The sequence below is a fragment of the Neophocaena asiaeorientalis genome, unplaced genomic scaffold (genome assembly GCF_003031525.2).
Source record: "Neophocaena asiaeorientalis asiaeorientalis breed wild unplaced genomic scaffold, Neophocaena_asiaeorientalis_V1.1 scaffold143, whole genome shotgun sequence".
Taxonomy (NCBI): Eukaryota; Metazoa; Chordata; class Mammalia; order Artiodactyla; family Phocoenidae; genus Neophocaena; species Neophocaena asiaeorientalis.
Genome location: NW_020175536.1, coordinates 6,092,457 through 6,115,124, shown reverse-complemented (window position 1 = coordinate 6,115,124; position 22,668 = coordinate 6,092,457).

Sequence of the window (22,668 nt, the reverse complement as noted above, 5' to 3'; positions counted from 1 at the left end):
TTCTGCACAACAATCTGAGGGTTCCAAAGACTTGTAAGAGAGAGTAAGCCCCAAAGTACAAGAACATTTCAAGCCTTAATTCACATCCCATTTGCTAATGTCTGTTCACTTAAACAAGGCACAGGGTTATATATATTTGCCTCATTTGCCTTGTTCTCTATTAAACTTAAAAGGTTCAGAAATAGACCTAATCACTTGATGGAAGTTGGTTCAAACTCACATTGCATAGGGACATGCAAAAATAGATGGTATGAATTTATGTCCCTTTTTGCAGTTGACCACAGTGGGATTTTGGGAAACAGTATGAGGTATTCATAAGTGGAGTTTGCTGTGACTGGGTTATGTGTTTGATGGCACAAAAATGTTAGATGATGTGTATAAAAATCATGAAAATGTTTCTAAAGTAAGATAGGTATGAAGAAGAACGAGAAATGAAATACTTCCTTGTAGAATAGGAAACTGACAAATTGCTTTATAGTTACCCACTGGCATTTGCAAACTAGTGTTCCAAGGAGTATTATCAACTTCATAGGGTGATTCATGAGAAAGTAGTCTTTCACTGGAGCTGAGGAACTTCACAACATTCCTGTGGTCACAATGGGCACTGAGGAAGGCTGTGGAGAAATGAGCCTTTGTGCTGAACTGGCTTTATGGGTGGGGTTATATATGTTTTCCAGGTGGCAAGGGACAGGAATAAATTCATGTTTGATACAGGGGAAATAAGGAAGAAGAGTGAGGGCTCTGACCAGGGACCCCGAGACTGCATGGGAACTGCATGGCCTTTCAGGGCTCAACATTCCTCTTGTGGTCTGATGGCAGTTCTGGTGACTCAGTGGCAGCAACTCTACTAATTGGTGCCTTAAAATAAAGCCAGGTTATTTCCTTCTCAGGAAAATATGTTACATCCCTAACTTAGCGTGTCCTTTTCTGATTCTTTCCTACTCATTATTTTTCCTATTCAGCTTTTGACATTTTCTTCCGCTTTTTCTCCCTCATGGCGTCTCTTTACCCATGCTTTCTGTTCCCTCGTAAATCATATTGCTTTTACTCTTAAAGACTCTCCATTTTTTAAAAATTACATTTTATGTATTCACTGGAAGTCTCACTTCAAACCCTTTAAGAAGGGTTGTGATTTAGTTAGCCAGACACAGTTCAGTTTAAGATACCTCTCTTCATCAGAGTTCTCACACTAGATCACTTCATAGCTGCTAATCTGCCTCTAGATTGCTGCCTTTGGGTCAGGTGATGTAATCCATAGTAAAAAACAAAACAAAACAACAAAAAACAGTGATCTCTTTGGAAAGAGTGCCCCAGAAAGGTGTTGTCATAAATCAGTTTCCAACAGATATGTCACTTAAACATAGGTTTAGGTGTGCTAGGATTGAAACCCTCAGGCTGGTGTGCACCTAGCCAGGGTCTGGGAATAATTAGATACCTTTGTTGCTTACTTCTGGCCCATTAACAGTTTCTCAGTTTGCCATAATGAGTTAACAAATATTCTATATGTGCCATATCTTGAAAAAGAATAGAAAACACTGAGTATACTGACTTTGTGGTTTTCCCTGTTTACCTGTTCAGTTGGTGTGTCCAACAGCTCTATATCTTTCAAAACCAGATTCTTCAATGGATAATTATCACATTATTGTCTCCTGACTTTTTGGAACATTTTTAATATTCAGCATTTTATTTAAAGCTATTTTTTTGTGTGTGTGTTCCTTAATTGTATCACTTACTTATATATTTCACTGCTATATTTTGACCAAAATATGTGGTCTTTCCTCAAGGAAAATGGAAGCATTGAGAAAACAAGAACATTTATTCTACTTCCCTTTGTATCCCTCATGGCACTTAGTGTGGTATTAGGCACAAGGCAAATACTCACTAATTACTTTTTGAATAGAATTAAAAGCTTGAAAATAGGATGGGGAACTATAAATTTTGCAGACAATATGAGAGTTTCAGTAAAGAAAACAGTATAGACTTGTTTTAATAATTTGACTGTACTTTGTCAACAATTGTGTAAACTATGTTAAAAATGCATGAATGTCAAAACAAAACAAAATAAAAGATGATGCTCAAAGAATAAACTCTTCAGGCAAGAAATTCCTTCACAAGGCTAGGTCTCATCTTGATTTCCAGTTCATTGTGGAATGGCTCCTTATTTAGAGATGACATGGTGACATGGGAGGTGTTGCATCTAATCACCATCAAGTTAGCATCAGCTCATTTACTGCCAATAATCTTGTTTTTCTCTACTACTATCAGTCAAATTTCTCTGGGGTCTGCTCATGCTTTAATAATGCATATTTCACAGTTGTGATTTTATGGGTGTGAAATAAAATCCCCAGGTTCCTGGACCATGGATCTTGAAGTTTCAAGCGGAATATGCAAAATTACTCAGATCTGCGGTTAGGGCTACATTATTTTGCTTAAAAAAAAAAACATGCATGCAGCTGTTTTTTTTTTTTTTAATTGGAGTATAGTTGACTCAATATTATATTAATTTCAGATGCACAACATAGTAATTTGATATTTTTATAGGTTATTCTCTGTACAAAGTTATTATAAAATATTGACTATATTCCCTGGGCTGTACAATACATCCTTGTAGCTTTTTTACTTTTTACCTACTAGTCTGTACCTCTTAATCCCCTTCACCTATTTTGCCCCTCCCTCTAGACCTGTCCCCTCTATTAATCACTAGGTTGTTTTCTGTATCTGTGAGTCTGTTTTTCTTTTGTTATATTTGTTCTTTTGTTTTATTTTTTAGATTCCACCTATAAGTAAAAACATACAATATTTATCTTTCTCTGACTTATTTTACTAAGCATAATACCCTCCAGGTCATCCATGTTGTGGCAAATAGAAAAATTTCATTCTTTTATATGGCTGAGTAATATTGCACACAACTTTTAAAGAATGAAGAAGACAAAGAAAGTATTTACCCCCAGGAGTCCTACTTTAAGTTAGGCAGATACTACAATTATATAGACATTCTTCTAAACTGAACAAATACTGGGTAGAAAAAAGTTGGTGAAGAAGCAAAGAAAAAATCATTATGGGAAATGTCAGAATGCTTAATTCCTTTACTTCTCTATTCTTGCTTTTGTTTTAGCCTAGAAGCCTAGTGAAAATCCCAAGGCAGAAATATTCTCTTCTCCAAGTTCCCAAATGACACGGCTGGTGTTATGATGGTTAACATTCCCCGATAAACATTGTTAACTTGGGCCCATAGGTGGTTTCCAAACAGCAGAGAAAACCTTAAAACTGTATTCATACTTTTGTTTGTGGGAGCAGTTATACAGTTACACTGAGAAAGAGTCCATAGATTACACTACAGTCTCTGAGCTAAGCATAGTAAGAACAACAATCAATACAAGTGCTATCCAATTCAAAATATAATGTGAGCCACAAATGCAAGCCACACATATAATTTTATGTTTTCTAGTAGGCACACTATAGAAGTGAAAAAAGCTGGTAAAATTAACACCAATAATGATTTTATTTAGTCCAAAATATAATTTTAATATATAATCAATATAAATTATTTTCAAGTTTTTTTTCATTTAAAAGTCTTCAAAATCTCATGTATATTTTACACTTATAGCACATTCATTTGTTACTAGTCAAATGAATATGCTGTAAGTGTAAAATATAACCAGTCCTTATTAGCTGTTATCTGGCTAGTAACTAGATATTACCTGGCTGGTGGTCACCATACTGCATAGTGCATCTCTATAGTCTCCTTTTGTGCTATTTTTCCATATGACATGGTTTCATGGTTGTCAACCCACCCACAGGCTTTCATTTACTCCTGATATTATTCCCCACCCCCATCTCTCTGTGTCTCTCTCCAAACTTGGAGAAGTAACAATTGCTTCAAAGTGGCTGCATCCAAAAAGCACCCCTAAGACAGAGACCTGATGTTGTACATAGTAGCCTGGATGTTCAATAATAAGCTACTGTAACAAAAATGTTACAAGCTATTATTCTAAGCTACAACTGATACTGAGTTTCCTTCAGACTTTACCACTATTACTCCAGATTTTCCCTTCATTTTAAAAATGCATTGGAATTTCTACTTCTGATCAAGATAGAGTAATAGGGGACAGATTAATGCTACCACTTGAAACAACCAAAAATTAAATGCTTTGCAAGACACTGCATATTCAGAAATAAAGGAAAGTAATCACTTAAAGATGAGAAACAAATGAGTTCTGCAACTACCCTAGCTTAATGTCATGAGTTTGCAGGCAGTGACGTGGGGAAGAAGCATCCAGGTGGAGTTCACTGACTCGAATTGAGTAAGCAGATTCAAAAGCCCAGAAAGATAAAGGTGGCTAGAATTATCAGAACAGAGAAAAGAGAGCTACAAAGACAGAGAACTCTAAAGATCTGCAGAGGGTTATCCTTTAGTATTCAGGTGAGAAAGTTCATGCATGTGAGGAAAAATACAAGGCCTGAGAAAGAACCATGTCAGACACTGTTACTAGCGGTAACAGTACCTAGGGCTTAAACAGGTCTGTAACAAGTGTCTGGTCCAAACAGACTCCAAAACTTCATGACTCATGGAGCACTGAGTAGAGAACACAGAAATTCTTGCCTCAGAATGAGGAGGATATAACCTTAGACTAAATATTGCAGTGCTACTGCCTTATAAAGATTAAAATCAAGACTTCTGAGGATCAAACTCCTTCCCCAGTGACTTTAGGGAGTCCCTTCAAAATATCTTGGATATTTATAAGAATTCAAAATATCTGTCCCCACCCCTCAAAAAAAGGTAAATTCTTAATATCTGGTATCCAATCAAAAATTACTCAGCAAACTTTACTGAATTAATATATTAGTTCTAATAGTTTTTTATTTTCTCCTGAATCTTTAGGGCTTTCTACATACATAATCATGTCATTTGCAAACAGGGACAATTTTACTTCTTCATTCTCCATTACATGTCTTTTATTATTTTTTTTTCTTGCTGTATTGCTCTGGCTAGGACTTCCAGTACTATTTTGAATAGAAGTGGTGAAGTGGTCTTCTTTGCCTGGCTCCTGATCCTAGAAGAAAATCTTTCAGGTTTTCACTATTGTATATGATGTTATCTGTGGGCTTTTCATAGATAGATACTTTCCTTTTATTCCTAGTTTGTTGAGAGTCTTTACCATGAAAGAGTGTTGAATTTTGTCAAATGCTTTTTCTGCACCTATTGAGACAGTCATGTAATTATTATGTTTTATGTTAATTTTATGCTTTATACTGTTAATGTGGTGTGTTACGTTAATTGATTTTCATGTGTTGAACTACCTTTGCATCCCAGGAGTAAATCCTACTTGGTCATGATATGACCTTGGTATGATCCTTTTAATGTGCTGTTGGATTCAGATTGTTAGGATTTCATTGAGGATTTTTGCACCAATAGTCATCAGAGAAACTGGCCTGTAGTTTTCCTTTCTTGTGGTGTCTGTCCAGCTTTGGTATCTGGAGAAATAGAGAAATGTGCATACAGGAAAATTGGAGGAAAATGAATATGATAAAAACATAATATTCTATGAGGATCTTCTCAAATGGGAGTCTTTGAGTATGATTTTCAAGATGTAAATTAGTCTTTAAGTGCAACTAAATTATGCCAAATCCCCATGCATTATTTTATAATACAAAATTTCATTTGGAGGAAATTATATATTGTAAAAAATTTCATTTCATCCTAATTTGAAATTGATATTTTACTTGTATTATAACTCATAAAGATTAATTCAAACATACATGGAATGCATACTTATATTTGTATAAAGCTCATTAGTTTTATTAATCTTTTTACAAGAAATTCATAGTACTAATCATCATACTTATTTTTTAAAGAATGTACTCATTTTTTGCTATGACATTTACTGATTGTACAGACTATAAATTTCCTAATTCAGATCTTAACATGAAGCACTGCAACTTGTGACAAGTCACTTCACCAAAACAAGCCTCAGTTTCCTGATAAGTACTTATGAGAGACAAGACTATCATCTCTAAGACTCCTTCTAGTACTTAAACTCATTTGGTAATACTTTGAGACATGGCTTCACTTTAAAGTGATCTAGAAACTTCCTGATTTGTAATCTACAATAAAATTAAAACCTACCACAAACTACATCAGAATCTTTTACCAGGCTTCATACCTGCCAGGACCATCAGAGGTGGGACAATTCTGAACGTGTCTCATGTAATTTATTTGCCTGTTTTTTTTGGATATATTCATCAATGAATGCTATTTTGTAGGCCATGGATAAAGTGGTAAGCTTTCCACATTGCTCTAAGTACATTCCAATAATTTTGTTACAGTGCTCAAAATAAAGCACAATATTTCATTAAAATATACTTAGCAAGGAAACAGGCAAAAAAGGAAACAAAACCCACAATGAGGAGAACAATTAATCAGTAAAAAACATTCCAGAACTAACTCAGATGTTAGAATTAGAAAATGAGAATATTATTATAATTGTATTAGATACTGCAAAAAAGTTAACCAAAGACATAGGTATGAAAAAACAAAGCACATTTCAGTGGTAAAGACTAAAATTTGTGAACTGAAAAATACACTAATAGAAATAATGGTAGGAACTTACATCACAGTAATAAAATATTAGGAAGTTTAGAGACATAGCAATAGAAATCACCCAAAATGAAATATGAAACAATGGAATTTAAAAAATAGAATTAAAGAAAGGAGCATCAATGAGAGGTAGGACAACTTCAAGTGGCCTAATACGTGTGAACTTGGAGTCCCAGAAGGAAAGGTTAGTGATGAGACAGGGGACACAAAATTATTTTTAGAATTAATGGAAACTTTTTTCTAAATTCAATGAAAACTATAAACTAACAGATCCAAGGAGTTCAATGAAACCTTATCAAAACAAATATGACAAGGACTTCCTGGGTGCCACAGTGGTGAAGAATCCCCTTGCCAATGTAGGGGATGTGGGTTCAATCCCTGGTCTGGGAAGATCCCACATGCCACGGAGCAACTAAGCCCATGTGCCACAAGTACTGAGCCTGCACTCTAGAGCCCACAAGTCACAACTACTGATGCCTACACACCTAGAGCCCATGCTCTGCAACAAGAGAAGCCACCGCATGGTGTGAAGCCTGCACACCTGTGACGAAGAGTAGACCCCACTCGCTGCAAGTAGAGAAAGCCTGAATGCAACAACAAAGACCCAACGCAGACATAAATAAATAAATAAATTAATAAATTAATTAATTAAAAAAAGAAATATGACAAAAATGTCACCCGGACATATCATAATTGGAATGTTCAAAACAACAGATAAAATCTTAAAAGCAGCCAGAGAAAAATGATGTTACATACTTGACCATGAAATGTAACTTAGAAAATCTGAGAGAAGGAAAGCCTATTGTAGATACCCTCTTTATGTTTTTTTACTCTTTTCATTGTTACTTCTTCCTGATGTTCCAAGATCCCTTCTTTTGTTATATCCTTTCTGTTTAGAAAACTTCCTTTAGTCATTCATAGGGTAGATATGTTGTGACAAAATCTCTCATTATTTCCTTTCATCTAAGAATGTCTTGATTTCCACTGAAGAATATTTTTTTCTGGATATAAATATTCTTCCACTGATTTTTATCTGGGATTAACAGCACTTGAAAAATGGCATGTTGTGTTATAGGTTTAACTTGATGTTCTTTCATGCCGCTTTAACTTGGACACTTAAGCCATTGGTTTTATATATTTCTTCCTTACTAATACAGGCATTTAGAACTATAAATGTCTCTCTGACACTGCCATGTTCCAGGAACTCTATTTCTGCCCTACTCCTTTGATTTTCATTATATTATTTTATTCTGAGTAGTAGTTCTTTCAAAATAAATCCTAATTTTCAACCCTGCATGTCATGAACAGAAATCTTACCCTTGAACCCTAACTAAGTTTTTGGAATCAACATTCCTTGCAAGATGTTTGAGACATCCATATTTGGAGAAGTTTATTTCTTTTTTAATGATTCAGGTAGGACATTTTAAAGTGAGTCCCTTGGCAGCAAACAAGATATTTCTCTTAGTTTTCTCAGCTACTATGTACATGTGAAGGGAGGGTTTCCTTTGTGTTAAACAAAACAAAACACAATAACAAAATGTAACCTTATTCGGGTAATCGAAAATGTATAAAAATTTTGATGGCTTAGAAGAGTATGTGAGATAGACTTATTTGTCATACAATATCACTTGTTAACTTTTATAAAGGGGCAATGCTAACTTTTCTGCTTGATATTCTGGTCCTCAGATACTATGAACTACTTTAATCCTTATTGGAAAACATTTATTTCATACAAATATTAAAATTTTCTAACTCTCTAGAAATTCATAAGCTGTATACATTTTCCCCAAGAGAAATGTTAGCAGAAACACAGATGAAATATGTTTTTTTCGCAAAATATTTTGAAAATGAAGCATAAAGTTCATCAGGTCTTATTCCCAGTTTCCAAGTATACAATTCAGAAAACACACATTTTAAAATTGCACATAACATTTGAATAGCAATTTACAGTTTACAGATCACTTTCTTTAATTTGTTGGCCATTGAGCTTCTATGCCATAAATGAGAAGATAATTAGAAATCTTAAATTCCTTTAAAGAACTATTTAGTCAACCCTAATTTACAGTAGATGTAATAGAGTTTTCATCTAAAGAGGTTAAATGAAATAGTGACCTTATACAGAAAACAATCAAAACATAATACTTGTAATTATTGATAACTTCCTCTTGACACCCAAAGAGAACCATGTACCAAGAGGAATCTTTACTTTCACTACAACAAATGAGATTGTTCAAGCTCAAAATAATTATTCAACAGAAAGTCACTGCATAATATTAGTAATAAAAATAATGAAATAGTAAGAAATATAACAAAATATATAAAGGAAATAAAATATCTGAAACAAGATTGGAGAGAAGATAAAACATAATTGAAATGGATAATACTTGTTTTAAAATATATATTTCATTGGAGATACAGTTGAATCCAGTATAGATCTTCAGATGAAGCTTTAGAGGACATTAAATACAATACTGCCAATGTTTGCATTCTTAGAGCAAGCAGAATTTATCCTTATCATAACTAATTTTTTTCCATGACAATTTAGGTGGCTAGAAGTAAGGAATCCAATATCTTGAATATTCTAATGGATATTCAATTGTATATTCAATATTGTAATAATGTATAATATTAACTCCTATATTGAGGTTTAGATATTTTTTCCCTTTAATAGATTTTTGGAGCTGCAAATATAAGTTCAGAATCATTTCTTTTATTTTAAATCAAAATCTAAGTTTTAATTTGGGCCCAGATAACATAGTACAATACTCTGAAAACACCATTGTCTTGAGATGTATTTCATTTCCTTTTGTTATGCAACTTTTGCTTTTGCTTCTTCAAATTCATTCAAAAGTGATATCCTTTATGATACTTTTCCTAAAAAAGAATATCCTGCATACAAACTACATAATTAGAATCAAATCAAGAATTTTCATAAAATTATAAGGGCTTAATTTATGAAGCTTAAACTATATCTTGTCTCTTATTTAGGACTACCAGATTTGCAAGACAACCCTGAAAAAATGTCCTAAATTTTCTAGGCAAATAAAGAATAAAACTGCTTTTGTGGTAGACAGAATTTGGACCCCCAAACATGACCAATACCAATCCCTGGAACCTGGGAATAAGTTACATTATAAGTAAAGGGGAATTAAGGTCCTAATCAGCCAGCCTTCAAAGGGAGAGATTATCCTGGATTATCTGGGTGAGCCCAATGGAATCACAGGTTTCCTTATAAATGTGTGAGGGGGACAGAAAAGAGAACCAGAGTGATGGCAGCATGAGGAGAACTTGGCCAATACTGCTAGCTTGAAGATGGAGAAATGAGGCTGCAAGCCAAGAAATGTGGGCAGCCTCTAGAAGCTGGCAAAAGCAAGGAAATTGATTCTCCCCTAGAACCTCCAGAAGGTTGCAGCCCTGCCTGCTGATCTTAGCCCAGTAAGATTCATTTCTGACCTCTAGATCTGTAAGAGAAATCTATATTGTTCCAAGTCATTAAGTTCGTGGTAGTTTGTTATGCAGTCATAGGAAAATACTACAGAGTTTAAACTATGTTTTGTCTTTTATTAGGACAGTCTGAACTGCAACCTGACTGATGCTCTACATTTTTAAAGTAAATTTTTAAAAAATTATATAATAACTAGGAATTTAGTTCTAATTTAACAATTAATAATAATTAAGTTTCAATGCTGCCATAAGCCTATAAAATATTTTAAAACATGAAGAAGATAAATATAACCAATAAATTACCAATACCTCTGGTCAATTGACTCTCAGAATAGTGTTTTGTTCTTTTCACAACCTGGAAACATAATAATACACAGATAGAAAGAAATGGCAGTGCTGCAGTATTTCAAAAATATAACATGTTTTGCTTAGTTTTAAAGAAAATTTATATTTATTTTAAGTGGCGCTTTATCACTTTATATTTCTGATTTATTTAATGCATGTTTTGATAAATTGTTCTATAAAAATATATTTTTTCCCTTAAATTATCTTTTACATAGAGGCTTGTCTTTATTTTTTGCAACTTTAAACACTCTATTCTGCTTAAATATTGGGCAGGCATTTCTTTTCATCTTATTTTTGCATGATATGAGTAGCTAGTGTATGCAGAATTTCAGTCTTCTCTGAAACAATGTAGGTGACTTCTCCATCCTTTCCTTTCCACATTAAGTGAGAACTCTTTCCTTTCCCCTTTGAGATATAATTTAAGTCCTGATTCACAACGCACTGTTTTTATGTAGCCTGAGAACACAGGTATATAAGGAGGAAGAAAATAAACACAAACTTGAGGCTGTGTTGAAGAGTCTATTTATGATCGAGTTCTCCTCTTCTGCAATTTTATTGATTGGGATGTTTCTCCTCTCTCTTCCCCTCCCCTCCCCTACCTTTTCCCTATCCCTCTCTCTCTGCTCTTCTACCTCTACCTATAATGGCATGTATTCTAAGTAGAATTTTCTATTCCTTTCATCAGACATTACTCAATTTGTAGTTTACTCTGTCTTAAGTATTTCTCAGAAAGCATTTCCAATCATCCAAGATGAAATGAAATGGGAACCTTAAGTGCTACCCTTGGCCCTATGTCAAAAATCTGTGGGAATTCTCAGTATCCCTCCTACATTGGCCCCCTTCTTAACTTCTTTTTTTTCACAGACCTCTTGGTGTTCTCACCTGAGGAAATAGCACTGTCCTCCTAGGAAGATTTTTGGAAATTTTATGGAGGGGACATTTCTTATTTTCTCAGTGACTGGAATGCTACTCACATTTAGTAACCAAAGCCTAGGGACTCAAAACATTTTATAATGTTCTAGATAGCTTTGCATAGCAGAGAACTGTTCCAGCAAAAATGCTAATAGCAACCTAACTCAGAAACCCTGAAATTATTGTTTCTTTCTTCTTTTCTTTTCTTTTTTGTACTTATTTATTTTGAAAATAATTAGTGTGTGTTGGTATTATTTCAGCCTTTGCTCCTAGGTTTCCCCTAGACTGTAAAAGTGCTGTCCCTGCTGAGATTTTGCATCAGTAGGAGTTTCTTTGAGGTTGAGGGTCTTTCTAAGAGACTTTTTGTGAGCTCACTATTCATGTCCTTGGCAAACTTATTTCCAACTTGGAGAGTTTTATTGAACATTTTTAGAATTGTATCTACATACTCTCTTTCTTTTGTAATACTTCTGTAAGGATGAGTAGGAAGTCTTGCTGAGCCTTTTAAATCTCTGACAAAGCTGCCATTTTATGTCCATCTCTTTGGAAAAAGTCTGCCTGAGATTTTCCCACTTTCAACTAGTGTTTTATGGGGGGGGGGTTGGAAAAGAATTTCTGTAATCCTGATTCCCTCTTCCTGCTTTACATGGTGTTTCCCTATTGGACCGCGTGCAATGCTGGAAATGTCCTGTATTCTGTACTTCCCAATATATCGGACAATAAACACATGCAGCTTTGAGTACTTGAAAGTGGCTAGTGTGATTGAGGAACAGAACTTTAAATTTTAATTGAGTTTAATTAATTCATATTTAAAATCTACATGTGACTAATGGCTATAATATTGGACAGTAGAAACTTAAGATCAGAATTCTTCCCAACATAGATCTTCAGGAAGTTATTGTAAATCAAGTAGTGTTTACACATGAGATAAAATCTAGCTGCTATGCTTGAACTAGACTGTATCTTTCTTAAGAGTGGAAGCATTTTTGGGGTACCTTTTTAATCTGTATGTACTGCTTATAGCACATGACATCTTGCAAGAACCTCAGAGAGTTTTTAAATGAATGAATCCACGTGTGTAATAGGCAATTGAAATTTTAATACGGAAACTCATTAAAAGTTTTGTCAGACAACTGTATTTTATCTCGAAGGAGCATACTTTAACCTGCAGTTCTTGTCAGTTTTAAAGATTGTTGGATTCTTAAAGAAGACATACAGATGGCCAACAGACACATGAAAAGATACACAACATCACTAATTACTAGAGAAATGCAAATCCAAACTATGAGATACCACCTCACACTGGTCTGAATGGTCATTATTAGAAAGTCTATAAAAAATAAATGCTGGAAAGCATGTAGAGAAAAGAGAACTCTTCTACATTGTTGGTGGGAATGTAAATGGGTGCAACCACTATGGAAAACAGTATGGAGTTTTCTCAAAAAAATAAAAATACACTTACCATATGATCGTGCAATCCCACTCCTGGGCATAAATCCAGACAAAGCTATAATTCGAAAGCTACATGCACCCCTGTATTCATAGCAGCACTATTCACAATAGCCAAGATATGGAAACAACTTAAATGCCCATGACAGATGAATGGATAAAATGTGGTACATATATACAATGGAATACTAATCATCCATAAAGAGAATGAAATATTGCCATTTGTAGCAACATGGATGAAACTAGAGATTATTATACTAAGTAAAATAAGCCAGAAAGAGAAAGACAAATACCATATAATATCACTTACATGTGGCATCTAAAATATGACACAAATGAATTTATCTATGAAATGGAAATGGACTCACAGACATAGAGAACAGACTAGTGGTTGCCAAAGAGGAGGGTGGTGGTGGGGGGATGGATTTGAAGTTTGGAATTAACAGATGCAAGCTATTATATATAGAATGGATAAACAACAAGGTCCTACTGTATAGCACAGGAGACTATATTCAATATCTTGTGATAAACCATAATGATAAAAGAATGTGTGTGTATCTATCTATCTATCTATCTATCTATCTATCTATCTATCTATCTATCTATATATGTACAACTGAATCACTTTGCTGTATGGCAGAAATTAGCACAACATTGTAAATCAACTATACTTTAATAAAATAAGTTAAAAAATAAAACGACTGTTGGATTCTTTCTCCTTTTTTTCCCTTTGTCTGAATTTCTTCCTTTACCTGATTTCATATATGGAAGGAACCCATGCGACTTATTGAAGACATAAACCAATAGTTCTCAAAGTGTGGTCCCAGACTAGCAGCATCAGATTGACCCTGGAAATTGTTATACATTCAAATTCTCAAGCAAGACCCCAATACTACTAAATTACAAACTTTAAGAATGGGACACAAAAATTTTAACAAGTCGTCCAAGTGATTCTCCAATACACACGATTGACCCAACTGTTACCCTGTAAAGAAAATGAAATACTGAAGCAAATGCAAGCAAGTTAGGCAAGGTGTTTCATAAGAAATAATTTCTCAATTTTTCATTAATTTAGCAGATACTTACTGAAGAGTGACTATGCCCTAGGAGACTCTGGGCTCAGCTTTTACTTAGTTCCTCACCTGTTTTGCTACTTCAGTGCAAATGTTCTTAGTCTGGTAGCATGTTTCTAGAGATAATGTATTACTTAATTAATCTTCTATTATTCTCTTTCTAAAAGGATGAAAACATGTCATTTGTCCAAGTTTCTCTTGCTTCTTTACATAATCATAATATGATCATATTTTGCATCTCAATTTGAATTGGTAGTAGAATTCTTATTCTTTGAAAGCTTTATTAATAACGTAGACATTATACATTCAAGTTGTCACAGTGCCCACCTACTGGTTTATCTTGAGATCAAAATAAATTTTGCTTGAAACTCTCCACACAATCACACTTCTGTTTCTATATTTTATTCTCTCTCATTCTTAATCTCCCCTTTCTCTTTGTCTCTCTCCCCACCCAAGACAAGAAGATGTTACATGAGTTTTCTTATTTTTATTCTTCTTACAGCATGAAGCTCATGAAGCCCATGAAGCTCAAATAAAAATTATCTATTACTTTCTTGCATACCTAGGCATCTTATTCCTTATTTTCCCTCATCATTTCAGTGAGATCCACATGGTTGATTTCCTCTCTTCTTTCTAACCATTTTGAGCCAAAAGACAATATTTTGCAAATTAAGAGATTCCAAGCAATGGAAGAGAGTGGTAAGAGTAGAAAAAAAAAATTCCTATATTGAGATAACTATGTAAAACATCTGTATACCTCTTGGCACACAGTTAACATTCAATAAATGTGAACTTCCTTCCTTTCCTTGACCTTAAACAGAAAGCATTTTGGAGAGCATATCAGAGGGATACATTTATATCCATGGAGAGTCATATCTCCTCAATTCCTGCATTAGTAAAGATTTGTTCAATAGCAATTAGTCTCAGAAATAGGTAAGGCAATAGAAATACAGTTGATGAGTTGATGTGGTTAAGTTAGAATATTTGGTACTTTACACACTGAACTTTATGTAATTGTAGACAGTGAGACTCAGACCTTGCCATACAAGAGATGAAGGCAAGATTAATTTGGTACTAGACAAAGAATGCCAGAGTAGGAAAGAGGACTGAACAAAACAGAGGAGCCTCCCTGTCAGCAGCCAATGTCCATATTATCAATCTAAAATGAAACACCATATTCAAGGGAACCAAATTAAGGACAAAGGTTCACAATAGCAGGATTTCTAGGGGGGCAGTCTTTCTCAACAACAAGTAATTTAGTTGTAGATAGAAGATGCATCCCAGTGAAAACCAGGGACTCTAAACGTGAGATGATTTGGAGGTGAGGGGATGTGGTATGAACCAGTCTTTTTTCCACTGGAAACTAGTTTGGAAACCAGGAATCAGGGACATAGGTAAAATGTTATTAAGGCAGACTTGTCCTCACAACTAGGGAAACTAAAACTCATTGGGTCTCATATCTATCACACCAGTCATTTCAGTTTCTCCTTCATTCTAGACTCCTTTAACTAGTATAAAAATTACACTAATTCTATGACCAGGTATATTTTTATTAATGCAGTGGATTGGCAAGAATGACTCTACTGGTAGCTTGTGAAAGAAGGACCAGATTGGGAGCAGCATCAAGATTTCTGGCTAAGAGATTCATAATACCCTGGAGCAGTGGTTCTCAGACTTTAGTGCACATCAGATCTATAGAGTTCTTAAAACCAAAAACTTCTGGACTCCAACCCTAGAATATCTTATTCAGTAGGTTTGAGGAATGACCTGGGAATCTGCATGTTTCATAAGTTCTCAAGTAGTGTTAACAGATTTAGCAAATAAAAAATGCAGTTAATCTACAAACAATAACTGCTGGAGAGGATGTGGAGAAAAGGGAACCCTCATACACTGTTGGTGAGAATGTAAATTGATACAGCCACTATGGAAAACAGTATGGAGGTTCCTTAAAAAACTAGAAATCAAATTACTATATGACCCAACAATCCCACTACTAGACATATACCCAGAGAAAACCATAATTCAAAAATGCATGTCCACGTTCATTGCAGCACTATTTACAATAGCCAGGACATGGTAGCGACCTAAATGTCTGTCAACAGAAGAATGGATAAAGAAGATGTGGTACATATATACAATATATACATATATACAATAGAATATTACTCAGCCATAGAGACGTGGATGGACCTGGAGAGTGTCATACAGAGTGAAATAAGTCAGAAGAGAAAAGCAAATATTGTATAATAATGCATACATGTGGAATCTAAAAAAATGGTATAGATGATCTTATTCGCAAAGCTGAAATAGAGACACAGATGTAGAAAATAAATGTATGGGTACCAAGGGGGAAATGGGTGGGGTGGGAGGAATTGGGAGACTGGGATTGAGACATATACATTATTGATACTATGTATAAAATAGACAAGGATGGGAACATACCGTATAGCACAGGGAACTCTACCTAATGCACTGTGGTAACCTAAATGGGAGGGAAGTCCAAAAGGGAGGGGATATCTGTATGTTTATGGCTGAATCATTTTGTTGTGCAGTGAAGGCTAACACAACATTGTAAAGCAACCATACTCCAATAAAAATTAATAAAAAAATGCAGTTAAATTAAATTTTTTATATTTCATGCATTTATACTAAAAAAATTCACTATCTGAATTCAACTTTACGTATTGGGCATTTTATCTGACAACCCTATTCCCATGTCATATTGTTGCCACTACTCTTGGGATAATCAGTGTTTGTAGATTCTACAACCCACTACAGATTTAGTCTTATAAGTTATTTAAAAATAATATACACACATATACGCATAACAGGATCTTAATGTGGAAGTTTTGGTTGAGACATCAATGGAAATTAGTATTACATTTCAGAAGAGCACTGGAACATATGCAGTAATCACAAAGGAAATTCTTGAAGCATAGTTCTTTACTACTTACTGCTCTTTAATACTCAATCAGATGGAGTGTAAAAAAGAAGATTCAGTATTGAAAATCTGGCGACAAATTTATAAAATTTTTCTTTGGAAACAAATTTTTATGAATCCAACTAACCACTCTAAGAGGGAAAGACAAAACGTTATATTTGTAATCCAAAGGCATAATAAGAAGACTTTCAAGAAAAAGGATTCAAAGAGAAAAATAGGGTAGAGTTTTGGGTATGCCGAAGTGCAGTTGGCTTATTAAGTGTGTAATACAAGTAATGAATTGAAACTGTGACTTGAAGTGACCATAGTGTGTTTTATTCCATAAGATGAAGCTGACAAGTCATGGGGCTGCCAAAATTTTTTTTTTTTTTTTTTTTTTTTTTTGCGGTATGCGGGCCTCTCACTATTGTGGCCTCTCCCATCGCGGAGCACAGGCTCCAGACGCGCAGGCTCAGCGGCCATGGCTCACGGGCCCAGCTGCTCCGCGGCATGTGGGATCTTCCCGGACCGGGGCACGAACCCGTGTCCCCTGCATCGGCAGGTGGACTCTCAACCACTGCGCCACCAGGGAAGCCCCTGCCAAAATTTTTATCTGGAGTCAGTGAAAGAAATAGTTATCCTAAATAAATAAAGTGAGAGTGGAAGATAAAAATAAAGATTTTGATGTGAAATCTCAAGCATTATTATTGTTCAATGCAATGGTCCTATATAGTAACTAGGTCAGCCTTGTTTGTTTCTTTAACTCATATATATATAGGCCTACACAGCCTATGTATCCAGCTGATCTAGTTTATTCTTTAATGTGGATGAGGATATTCTCAAATAATTATTTTCTGTTGGTATTAAGAAACCTTGAGTTCAATAAACTTTTTTAAGCACTGTTAAGAAGAGAAAGCTTTCTAGCCTTGTCCATGCACTAGGAGCCTTTCAGATTTAGTTTCCCCACATGCTATTTTACTTCAGCACCTTCCTGCTTTGGTTATTGTATGATATTTAACTTTATTGTTTAGAAGAGTTTTGGAGTTACAGAAAAATTTGTAGAGATAGTACAGTGTTTTCACATATTCAGCACCCAGTTTTTCCTATTGTCAACATCATATATTATTATGGCACATTTGTCACAATTAATGAACCAATATTTATATATTAACTAAAGTCCATACATTATTCAAATTTTCTTATTTTAAACCTAATGGCCTTTTTCTCTTTCAGGATCCCACCAGGATCCCACATTACCTTGTCATTATGTCTCCTTAGGCTACTCTTGGGTGTGTCAGTTTCTTAGGCTTACATTGTTTTCAATGACCTTGACAGCTTTGTAGATTATGATTCAGATATTTAAATAATATCTTTTACTTGGGACTTATCTGATGTTTACATAGGGGTTATTATGATTATGTAGGTTTGTGTGTTTGGGGGAGGATGACCACAAACGTAAAGTGCCATTTTAATCATATCATGTCAATGATACTTATATTAAATGTGAGTTATCACTGTTAATATTGATCTTCATCACCTGTCTGAGGTAGTGTCTGTCAGGTTTTTCTTCTGCAGAGTTACTCTTTTTCCTCTCCTTCCCTATTGTATGTTCTTGTCTTAGCCAGTAATTTGTATGTAGGGTTTCTGTTGAATACATATTAGGGGTTGTGGTGATTAGTGCTTCTTTTACAAACCTGATTACACATGAAAGAAATGTAGCCTGGCATAGGTATTAAATGATTCATTAACCTAACTCCATCATGGCTTCAAAGGATCCTCTTAAAACCCTTGTGTTCTAAGGTTGGGATTTTACAAGGCGAGGAGCCTTTCTCTGCAGTGTGACAGAAGCATTCTCATATTCTGTGAAAATGTGCTCTAGACTATACCCTATGATGCAATCCACAACATTCAAACTGAGGACTTTAATAGTGGCTTTATTTATATAGTAGTTTACTAAGAGTTTTTCTGTATTTAAAAGTAAAATTGATCTTCTGATATTAATTGCTACCCTGGGGGTGTTTAATAATTAGCATTGCTTTTAGCAACTCATGTCTCTGGCCTACTGTTCATATGCTCCTAATTCTTACCTCTAAATAATTTAAGCAGCATCCTGAATGCTGAGCTTTAAAGCATATTAGCTGCTGTTATTGATAATGAGCAAACTTTAGGATGCTTCATATTACCAAAAATGCTCCCTCACACTTCTTTATTTTTGAAAATTTTCTAATATTTTTTCCTATGCAGTCTCACTCTGAAAACAGGCAGCAACCTTGTACCTTATTAGAGTTGTCAATATGATTCAGGGACAAAACACCAGCTGGTAATGAAGGTGAAACAGCAAAGTTTAATTGTCAGAAATGGCTGAGTATTTAAAGCCTGACTACAAATCCAAAAGATAGAAGCCCACAAAATTAAAGCAGATCAATTTCTGAGTGGACTGAAGTACATCCCAAGACTGTTAATTGTCTAGAAACTTATTAAAGTGATTTTTACACTAATAGCCTTTGTGTCAAATAATCTTATGAATTTAAGAATTAGAATGCCTAGATTCTTTATAAAGGTAATTTAACCTTGAGAAGTCATTCTAAGGATTGCCCACAAAGCAAGTGCTTATTGAGTTTGTATGCCAATTTTCTAACCAGGTTCAGCAATTTTGGGTTTAGGGGTTATCTTCCAAGTAGAAAAACAAGCCATTTCACAATACCAGATTTAGCCTTTTTGCCAAAGGCCAAGATGTTTTATAATAATCCCTAATTTCTTTTTCTTTTTTTTTAAAACATCTTTATTGGATTATAATTGCTTTCCAATGCTGTGTTTGTTTCTGCTTTATAACAAAGTGAATCAGTTATATATATACATATATCCCCATATCCCCTCCATCTTGCAACTCCCACCCACCCTCCCTATCCCACCCCTCTAGGTGGTCACAAAGCACTGAGGTGATCTCCCTGTGCTATGCTGCTGCTTCCCACTAGCTATATATTTTACATTTGGTAGTGTATATATGTCAATGCTACTCTTCCACTTCGTCAGTTTACCCTTCTCCCTCCCTGTGTCCTCAAGTCCATTCTCTATGTCTGCATCTTTATTCCTGTCCTGCCCCTAGATTCATCAGAACCTTGTTTTTTTTGTTTTTTGTTTGGGATTCCATATATATGTGTTAGCATGCAGTATTTGTTTTCCTCCTGACTTATTCCACTCTGTATGACAGACTCTAGGTCCATCCACCTCACTATAAATAACTCAATTTCATTTCTTTTATGGCTGAGTAATATACCATTGTATATATGTGCCACATCTTCTTTATCCATTCATCTGTCAGTGGATGCTTAGGTTGCTTCCATGTTCTGGCTATTGCAAATAGTGCTGTAATGAATATTGTGGTACATGTCTCTTTTTGAATTATGGTTTTCTCAGGGTATATGCCCAGTAGTGGGATTGCTGGGTCATATAGTAGTTTTATTTTTAGTTTTTTAAGGAACTTCAACACTGTTCTCCATAGTGGCTATATCAATATACATTTCCACCAACAGTGCAAGAGGGGTCCCTTTTCTCCACACCCTCTCCAGCATTTATTGTTTCTAGAATTTTTGATGATGGACATTCTGACTGGTGTGAGATGACACCTCATTTTGATTTTGATTTGAATTTCTGTAATGATTAGTGATGTTGAGCATCATTTCACGTGTTTGTTGGCAAACTGTATATCTTCTTTGGAGAAATATCTATTTAGGTCTTCTGCACATTTTTGGATTGGGTGTTTTTTTTTTTAATATTGAGCTGCATGAGCTATTTGTATATTTTGGAGATTAATCCTTTGCCTGTTGCTTCAATTGCAAATACTTTCTCCCATTCTGAGGGTTGTCTTTTTGTCTTGTTTATGGTTTCCTTTGCTCTGCAAAGGCTTTTAACTTTCATTAGGTCCCCTTTGTTTATTTTTGTTTTTATTTCCATTTCTCTAGGAGGTGGATCAAAAAGGATCTTGCTGTGATTTATGTCATAGAGTGTTCTGCCTATGTTTTCCTCTAAGAGTTTGATGGTTTCTGGCCTTACATTTAGGTCTTTAATCCATTTTGAGTTTATTTTTGTGTATGGTGTTAGGGAGTGTGCTAATTTAATTCTTTTACATGTAACTGTCCAGTTTTCCCAGCAACACTTACCGAAGAGGCTGTCTTTTCTCCATTGTATATCCTTGCCTCCTTTGTCAAAGATAAGGTGAACATATGTGAGTGGGTTTATCTCTGGGCTTTCTGTCCTGTACCATTGGTCTATATTTCTCTTTTTGTGCCAGTACCATACTGTCTTGATTACTGTAGCTTTGCAGTACAGTCTGACATCAGGGAGCCTGATTCCTCTAGCTCCGTTTTTCTTTCTCAAGATTGCTTTGGCTATTCACAGACTTTTTTGTTTCCATCCAAATGTAAAATTTTTTGTTCTATTTCTGTGAAAAATGCTATTGGTAGCTTGATAGGGATTGCATTGAATCTGTAGATAGCTTTGGGTAGTATAGTCATTTTCACAATGTTGATTCTTCCAATCCAAGAACATGGTATATTGCTCCATCTGTTTGTATCATCTTGAATTTCTTTCATCAGTGTCTTATAATTTTCTGCATACAGGTCTTTTGTCTCCTTAGGAAGGGTTTTTCCTAGGTATGTTATTCTTTTTGTTGCAGTGGTAAATTGAAGTGTTTCCTTAATTTCTCTTACAGATTTTTTGTCATTAGTGTATAGGAATGGAAGAGATTTCTATGCATTAATTTTGTATCCTGCAACTTTACCAAATTCATTGATTAGCTCTAGTAGTTTCCTGGTCCCATCTTTAGGATTTTCTATGTATAATATCATGTCATCTGTAAACAGTGACAGCTTTATTTCTTCTTTTCTGATTTGGATTCCTTTTATTTCCTTTTCATCTCTGACTGCTATAGCTAAAACTTCCAAAACTATGTTGAATAATAGCGGTGAGAGGGGGTAACCTTGTCTTGTTCCTGATCTTAGGGGAAATGGTTTCAGTTTTCCACCATTGAGAACAATTTTGGCTGTGGTTTTGTCATATACGGCCTTTATTATGTTGAGGTAGGGGCCCTCAACGCCAACTTTCTGGATAATTTTTTATAATAAATTGGTGTTGAATTGTGTCGAAAGCTTTTTCTGCATGTATTGAGATGATCATATGGTTTTTATGTTTCAGTTTATTAATATGGTGTATCACATTAATTAATTTGCATATATTGAAGAATCCTTGCATTCCTGGGATAAACTCCCCTTGATCATGGTGTACAATACTTTTAATGTACTGTTGGATTCTATTTGATAGTATTTTGTAGAGGAGTTTTGCATCTATTTTCATCAGTGAAATTGGTCTGTAGTTTTATTATTTTGTGACACCTTTGTCTGGTTTTGGAATCAGGGTGATGGTGGCTTCATAGAATGCGTTTGGGAGTATTCCTCCCCCTGCTATATTTTGGAAGAGTTTGAGAAGGATAGGGGTCAGCTCCTCTCTAAATGTTTGATAGAATTCACCTGTAAAGCCGTCTGGTCCTTGGCTTTTGTTTGTTGGAAGATTTGTAATCACAGTTTCAGTGCTTGTGATTGGTCTGTTCATATTTTCTATTTCTCCCTGGTTCAGTCTTGGAAGGTTGTACTTTTCTAAGAATTTGTCCATTTCTTCCAGGTTGTCTGTTTTACTGGCTTATCATTGCTTGTAATATTCTCTCATGATCCCTTGTATTTCTGCAGTGTCAGTTGTTACTTCTCCCTTTTCATTTCTTGTTCAGTTGATTTGAGTCTTCTCCCTGTTTTTCTTGATGAGTCTGGCTAATGGCTTATCAATTTTGTTTATCTTCTCAAAGAATCAGCTTTTAGTTTTATTGATCTTTGCTCTTGTTTCCTTCATTTCTTTTTCATTTATTTCAAATCTGATCT